The 7,853-nt window shown below is 45.0% G+C and overlaps 1 non-coding gene across 1 annotated transcript; it reads left to right on the top strand.

Annotated features, from left to right (window-relative positions):
- The first annotated feature begins 7,065 nt into the window (after positions 1-7,065).
- On the top strand, positions 7,066-7,139 carry TRNAK-CUU (transfer RNA lysine (anticodon CUU)). The gene has a single exon. It is a non-coding gene; the product is annotated as a tRNA-Lys (tRNA).
- The last annotated feature ends 714 nt before the right edge of the window (positions 7,140-7,853 follow it).

Genomic DNA, 7,853 nt, shown 5'->3' with positions numbered 1-7,853 from the left:
AGGCCACAACGCACACGGAGGCGGCCAGCAGACCTTGGGGACTACGAATGCAACTTCCCGGGCAGGACTGGAACTTAGAGGGGAGGGGTGTTATGTACTGAGCTGAATCCTAGAACAATAGGATTCAGAATCAGCGGGAGCTACCCAATCCAACTCCAGGTGGAAGTGAATCCGCAACCTGATTGGCCTGCTGGAGCAGCCAATCAGGCGGCTGGCAGAAGTGAATCTGCTACCTGATTGGCCTGTAGGAGCAGCCAATCAGGCTGCAGGCAGAAGTCAATCCACAATATAATTGGCCCACAGGAGTAGCCCTGAAGTAGCCAATCACGCAAGGCCCATTGTGTAAATAATGTATATAAGCAGATGGTTTTGGGAAAAGAGCCATTCGTCTTCTCTTCTTCTCCTTGATGAATATGAGCTGAATAAAGAGCATGAAATTCACTCTCGACTCCGAGTATATTTCAGACTCTATAAGGGCTTTTGTGTACCCCATAAGGGCAGATTTTGTTTACAACACTGGGCACAGGAGCACTCTCTCCACCTGTGGTTCCCAGCAAATGGTATTCAGAAGCATTATTGCCTCTGACCTTGGAGGCAGAGCACAACCACGGTGGCTAGTATCCACAGCTAGCCTTATTCCCCTTGCATTTGTTCAGTCCTCTTTCAAAGCAGAGCAGAGCCATCAAAACATGATCTGTTGCTGACTGATCTTCCATGCCTTTCCTTCTATTCCTTATGTCTGTCTTTCTTCTTCTTCAGTTGCCTCTTAAACATGGTATGAATTCTACCGTCTAGACTCAACCTCTTAAACATGGTATGAATTCTGCCGTCTGGACTCAACCTCTTGGCCTCCCATCGTATCTTGCAAGACATTTTTAGCTTGGCTTGGCTTTGGATGCCTTGGGCTAGTTTGGAAATTTAGGGACATAGGAAGCTGCCATATAATGAGCCACATCCTGGGAAATGGCTTTGACCAGGTGAGGGTAGCTGGTGGGTTTCAAACCCTTGGTGACTTAGAGACTTGCCGCTGCATGCAAAGACAAGCTCCAGCAGATTGAGCAGATGAGACCAATAGTGGCTCCAATGGTCAAGAAGGTGGTTCCTGCACGTGGTGTAAAGGGAAGTGAGGGACAGATGGGACTCATCAACCTGGGAAGGTAGCTCATCTAGGAGAAAGAAAACTCTGATCCTAAACCTCCACTGCCTTGCGGGATATGTTTGGGAGAAGAAAAGACTAAGGAGTAAGCCCTACACAAATCCAGAGTGGAGTCCCTAAGGTGGTTGGATGGCACCTTGTACGCCTCTTTCCGGCATCTCCTGCAGCCAAGCTGGTGCCAAACATATTGCTGTGCTTTCCATTGGACCACATCACTGAGACTGAGGGTCTTGTCATCTGGACAGCTCAGGACTTCCATACACACTGCCCAGGCTTGAGCCCTGAGGAAGTCACTTCGGTGCTGCTAACACAGCGGTTTGACTTCGCCCCTAGAAGGGTACTCCATTGTCTCTAGACATTGCCAACTCTCAACTCCAGCTCCCATCTAGTTTAGTCTTGTCTACACTGACCGGCTGCAGCTCTCTAGGATTTAAGAGAGGGGCCTCGTCTTAGCCCTACCTGGAGATGCCACAGATCAAACCTGTGACCTTTTGCATGCAAAGCATGCAACTATGGCCCCTTCCCAAACTGCATGTTTCACATCTGCCATATTTAAGTCTAATTACTGTTTTCTTTGTTTCAGGAGAGCTTACCGTGTAAACAATTCAATGATTTTTATTTATTTCTTAAATCCTCCTTACTTCCGATTGCACCTTTGTAAGACAAAGTTATTTGCAACGAGGGATCCTCAACAAACTATGTTTTGCTTAGGTTCATCAGTGTCTTGTGTCTAATATATTGCATGACAGGCTAGGATGTAAGTGGCTCTTTGCTGTTCATTGACATGATGAATTGCATATAGGCATTTCACACAGTGCACTTATTTAGTAACCTTGAAGTCGGGCTTCACATTCATCACTTGGGCGAATGCTAGCTAGGTCTCTGGATCATATTGTCTTCAGCATTAGTCATTATATTCAGTTGGAATTAGTATTTTCTTCTTTTCGGTGGGCCATTTCATCTCTCATTACTCTTTCCCTCTTCTTTTTGGCATAAGCATTCCTGCTGTTACAGTTGCCATCAAACTTTTGCTTGAGGAGAATCTGGACTGCCTCATTCAAGGTTGGACTGGATGGCCCTTGTGGTCTCTTCCAACTCTATGATTCTATGATTCTATTCTGTCAGGAATGCTTTGATGGAGTTTCCTGCTTGGCAGGGGGTTGGACTGGATGGCCCTTGTGGTCTCTTCCAACTCTATGATTCTATGATTTTTCCCCCTTTGCACATCTAGGGTTTCACAAAAACTCTTCCTGTTCAGAAACATGAAAGGTGGTAACCAACCATACTTCAGCAAAAGTGAGATGCGAGGGGGATATGAAGGATCCTGCTCAAACAGCAGATTGGTATGAATGTCAAGGGAAGATGAGTGTTAAACACTGGGTTGTTTAACATTCATAAATTTAAAAAAATCTCTAAATAGGATCAGGCAAGGGATCAGGAGCTAACCTGAGCTTCATGAGATGGATGACATCAAGGAATCATGAGGACTTCCAACTGGAGGAGGAAAAAGTTGATGTTCAGAATCTGGGTTAAGGGCCATTTTCTCAAAAGTCAGTCCAGGCTGATCTGAACACTTCCATGTATGTGCAAAGTAGTGGAGCTATCACCATATTCTTCCAGCTGCATAAGATTCCTGACTGCTACAGGGCCATAGTTCAGTGATAGCTTTGCACACAGAAGGTCTCACGTTCAATCCCTACCATCTCCAGGTGGGGTTAGGAAATAACTCTGGAGAGCCGCTACCACTCAGCGTAGATGATATGGAACAAATCATATCTGACTCAACATTTCTGTTGGGAACACACGACCCCATATTGTACAGTGGTACCTCTACTTACGAATAACTCTACTTATGAATATTTCTACTTACGAATGTAGCTCCGTCCGCCATCTTGGATGCGGTTTAGATAGGATTTTTTTCTCCCAATGCATTCCTATGGGATTCGACTTACAATTTTTTTCTACTTACAAATGTGCGTTTGGAACGCATTAAATTTGTAAGTAGAGGTACCACTGTATATGTATCTCTTTGTCTCATTATGTGTTTTATCCCATTCTTGAACCACAGTCCTTTTCACCTGGCTGGTCTGGGTACTCTGAGCAAACATTTCAGGAGGGAGAAAGAACTGGATGGCATTAGCGAGCCCCAGCCTACATGCATTGTTTAACTGCATTTAACTAGCACAGGTTTAGTGGTCTACTACCCAGGGTGTCATTTAGACCACCAGATGAGATTTTGGGAGTGGGTAACAACTGGCTTTGGCCTACTGCATGAAGATTAATACCTGTGTAGAAACCTAGGAAGAATTTTCATCTTATCTGCTGTACAATTGGGTTTTCCTCCTAAAGTTGCAGAGCTAATGTTACACTAGGGTATTTAAAACACAAGCAATCACCCAACCCCTGCAAAAACAATGTGTCAGAGACCCTCACATTGCTCTGTGGTGTCCTTGTCCCAAGCGCGTTAATCTGCACTGTTTGCTCCTAACGGGCTTCCTGATGCGCCAGCCCAGAGTGAAATAGATATAGTTGAGTAGCGCCAACGCATTGCGTTTTACACACATCCCCACCATGTGTATTAATCTCCATGTTGGAGGAAGTAACGATGTGAGGCGGCCCTTCATTTCCTATTACTGGTGATCTCCTAAGCCTCCCATCCTTTCCAAAGGCACCGCTTTCTAATGAATACGTTCCACATTCAACATGATGAATGGTTTCAATTAAAAACAATCTTTGAGAAAATGTTGCTGTTGTATGGCAAACGAACATACAGCGTTATTCATTTATTCTCGCAGGCCATTGGAGCTAATGTGTCAGTTTTGTAAATTAAATGTTTGTGTGGATCCGGGGGGGGGGGTCCTTCTAGGGTGGGGGGGGGGGGTGGGGGCAGCGGAGGGGAGGCTTTGAGAAGAACCCTTTAAGCTTGAGAGCCATAAAGTCTAAAGAAAGCCAGCACGGTTCCCTTTTGACTAACAATTAAACAGAACACGGGAGCTCAGCGAGGCAGAGGAGAGTGAAAATGCCACCCCATTCCACGTGCCGGAGAGAAAATTGCATTGATATTTATAGAAGAAAAGATCTACCTGCGCTTAAGGCTTTTATAATTGCAGGAGGTGTCATTTGTAAAAGACAGCGAGGGCCGTGAATGCGTCAATGTCAAGAGAGCTGCGTGATCTCGGTAACTGCGAGAGGAAAACCCCACTGTTACTCTCACTTCTGTGAAGTTGCAAAGCCTTGGAAGGGAGGGCAGCTGTTGCAGGTTGGAGCTTTTAATTGGGAATTTCACTCCTTTCTTCCTTGGCTCAGGCTATTTTCCTCCTGTGGGCTTGCTGCAGCTGCCAAACAGCACACAAACACCCAGTTGACCCAGCATTGCAAACAGAGGGCTTAATTCACAGGTCAGAGCATGCCTGCCAAGAAAATGGCTTCATTCTGAGAGCGCCTCAGCTGCCTTGGGCCATGAGTGTGGTCCAAATTCGGCTTTGGTTTTAAGTCCAACTGAGTGAATTGACTATAACTTATATTTTCCAAAAATAAAGGAAACTTCTACAGCAGTCCTGTGAATGCGTAATTCACCACAATATCACCGAAGTTAATGGAATGGCTGCTGTTATTCTTAATTTCCTTTTTCTGTGTTCGACATGTTTTGCAGTCCTTATCTGCTTCATCCTTGCAATGACCGTGTTAAGAAAGTAGGGTTACCAGACTCAATAGAATACAGGACTTCTGTGCCTTTAATTGCCCTGCTCTCTTTTGAGTCTGGAAACCTTAAAGAGAAACCAGCAGACCCTTTGTTTAATTTCCAAGCAAAGGGTCTGCTGGTTTCTCTTTAAGGTTTCCAGACTCAAAAGAGAGCAGGGCAATTAAAGGCACAGAAGTGCTGTCCTCTATTGAGTCTGGCAACCCTATAAGAAAGTCACTTAGGGAGCAACTCCATGAACAGTTAGTTAGGGTTCAGCCTAAATCCTGCCTCTCTGGTATTACCCCTGCCACATTCACACAATGTCTCTTTCTGGCATTGGCTTGGCCAGTTTCAGGTGAACTGGGATGAGCAAATTACACCGGTGTGTCTTTGGCTGAGCCAGGGTTGGGGCCTTGCTGCATACCCCTCAACCATCCTGATTTGACCGGGACATCCCAGAATTCCCAGGATGTCCTGTTTTGGCTCCCAAGCTCAGTGAGAGTCAGCTGGCTCCCACCAGAGTAGAGGATCAAAAGGCGCACAGTTTTTGGTGCCGCACTCTCGCCTTGCACCCATGCCCCCTCCTCTGCATCATATGGTCAAAATGGCACCTGCTTCTGGATGTCCTGAGTCCCACCACTTGGAACTTTGCCTCGGGGGGGGGGGGTAGGAGTCACTACAGTCCTCGTGTGCATGCATGTGCATGTGTTATGGGGAAGGTGCTGGTAAGCGACTGTTGGGGCAGAGAGGCAAAGTGGTAGTGGGATGACAGGCTTGCCCCGAAATAATGAGACCAGATAAGTATTAAACTGGCAGGGGAGATACCATAATCACAAAATAATGGGACCCAGTGATTCCCAATTTAACAACAGTGAACTGCTGCTGGGTGACTTATTCAAGGGCAATGTAAGTCCGTATCTGAGATGCAATCCGAACCCTGCTAGACAACAAGCTGTTCGCTGAACTGCAGTGCCTGTCACGACATTCGATGGAGATTCCCCCCCCCCCCCGAAGTCTGTGTAAGGCATGATTCAGGATAGGAATTAGGATTTTGCTAGCAGAGAATTGTCTTCTGAAATGCCAGGCTGACTTACTGAAGCCCAAGCTGCTTCCTTTACATTTCTACAATACACCAGCTGAGCAAATGGAGGTTGCACAAAAGATTTATAGCATAACTCTATGCACATTTACTCAGAAGAAATCCTTGCTGGCTGCTTATTCCCAGGGAATAATTTTTACACACATTTTTCTTAGGGTCACAGTTGCAAAATTGCTTTGTCACCTTAAAGCTATATACACAAAACTGTTGATGCTATGTAACTACAAGCTAAATAGACCTGATGTTGAGCACCTGTTGACTACAAGACCCATGATGCAATGCAGTGTTGAGTTTAATGCGAATGTACAAAAACCACCTAAGATCTGAGGCTGAAGCAAAGAATTGCAAATAAAAGGAAGTGTGGAAATACAAATAGGACTTGTTGAAATTCGACCGGGCAGTTGGATTGACCATGGACATTTGTGGCAATCCATAAAGGTATCCATAAATACCCCCTGACTGATTTATACTAAGTGAAAAAAATGGTTACAGCACTGTGACCTCTTGGTATGTAACCAGCATTGAATATTAATTCTCAAGCCCGCTGTTGCAATTAAAGAAAAAATATCTACATAGAAACTTACGGTATTAATATTTACCCAGTCAGTGGTGCATGATGCAGTCTTACACATTTTAATTTTGAAGTCACACTTCCCAGAATAAGTGAATTCTTCATTCTTCCATATTTGCCCCGCAGAACATTCTAGTGCTCTTTGGAATTGATCCATTCTCTAATATTCCTCCTCAATATTATCATATGCTGAATGTCAACACTGGATATCAAATGTCAACTTATAATGTAGCAAAGGCAGGCTGTCAAATGTCACACAATGTCCATGTCAAATATTGGGTGTCAGGTGTCAAATATCAAATATCGAAATTTCAAATGTTTGACAAACAGACAACACCAGAATCCACAGTAACAATGTCTAGAAAAGATTGGAGCGGATGGTGACAGTCTCCCATTATAGGAGTTGCAGGGGAAAGCTTATGAGCATTGGAAACTGGTGAGAGCAGAATGAGATCCCCACACAACGTGCCATACCCAAAAGAGCCATGCAAAAAGCTGGTAATTTGGACTGACTCCTGCACTGATGCCAGAACATTCATGTAAATGGGACACTAGCAGCTCAGATAGCTCAGCTGGTAGAGCATGAGACTCTTAATCTCATGGGTTGTGGGTTCGAGCCCCACATTGGGCGAACAATTCCTGCATTGCAGGGGGTTGGACTAGACGACCTGTGTTGTCCCTTCCATCTCTGCAATTCTGTGATTCTAGGGTAATGTGGAATGCCCTAGACGTGACATTCCACCCCTTTGAGCCTCTGCCTTTTACGGCCTTGCCAGACAAACCTCTCTCCAACTGAGTGTGTCAATACAACCTGATGGATGGGCTAGCAATACTCCCCCCCCCCCCACCATCCTGCTTTCTGCTGCAAAAGAAGTCCAAGAAAATCTATGGATGTGTTTACACATACCTTACTGCTTAACTTCTAATTTCATTCCCATGGCAACTTCAGAAATGTTAATGTGCCTCTGTAGTCATTTTGCACACACAGTTCAATTAGGGACTTAACAACATCTCCTTTCCATGGTTCACCATGGTGTCTCCTGCATACAGACAGAAATAATATTTTCAGTTATCACATGATCGCCTTGTGGTATTTTTATTTGGAATACTACTGTCTGCATTGGAAATTTGGGCTCAGTTCTCCAATCTGTTAAAGTCATCTTGAATTCGGATTCTGTCTTCTGTGGCATGAGTTACCCCTCCCAGTTTGGTGTCATCTGCAGATTTGATGAGCACCACCTCAATTCCTTCACCCAAGTAATTTGTAAATACATTGAACAACAACGGACCCAGGACAGAAGCCTGTGGTCAGGGCCGGTGCGTCCATTTAGGTGAACTAGGCAAC

This window comes from Zootoca vivipara, chromosome 9 (genome assembly GCF_963506605.1).
Source record: "Zootoca vivipara chromosome 9, rZooViv1.1, whole genome shotgun sequence".
Classification (NCBI taxonomy): domain Eukaryota; kingdom Metazoa; phylum Chordata; class Lepidosauria; order Squamata; family Lacertidae; genus Zootoca; species Zootoca vivipara.
This window is presented reverse-complemented; position numbering and strand designations above follow the sequence as displayed.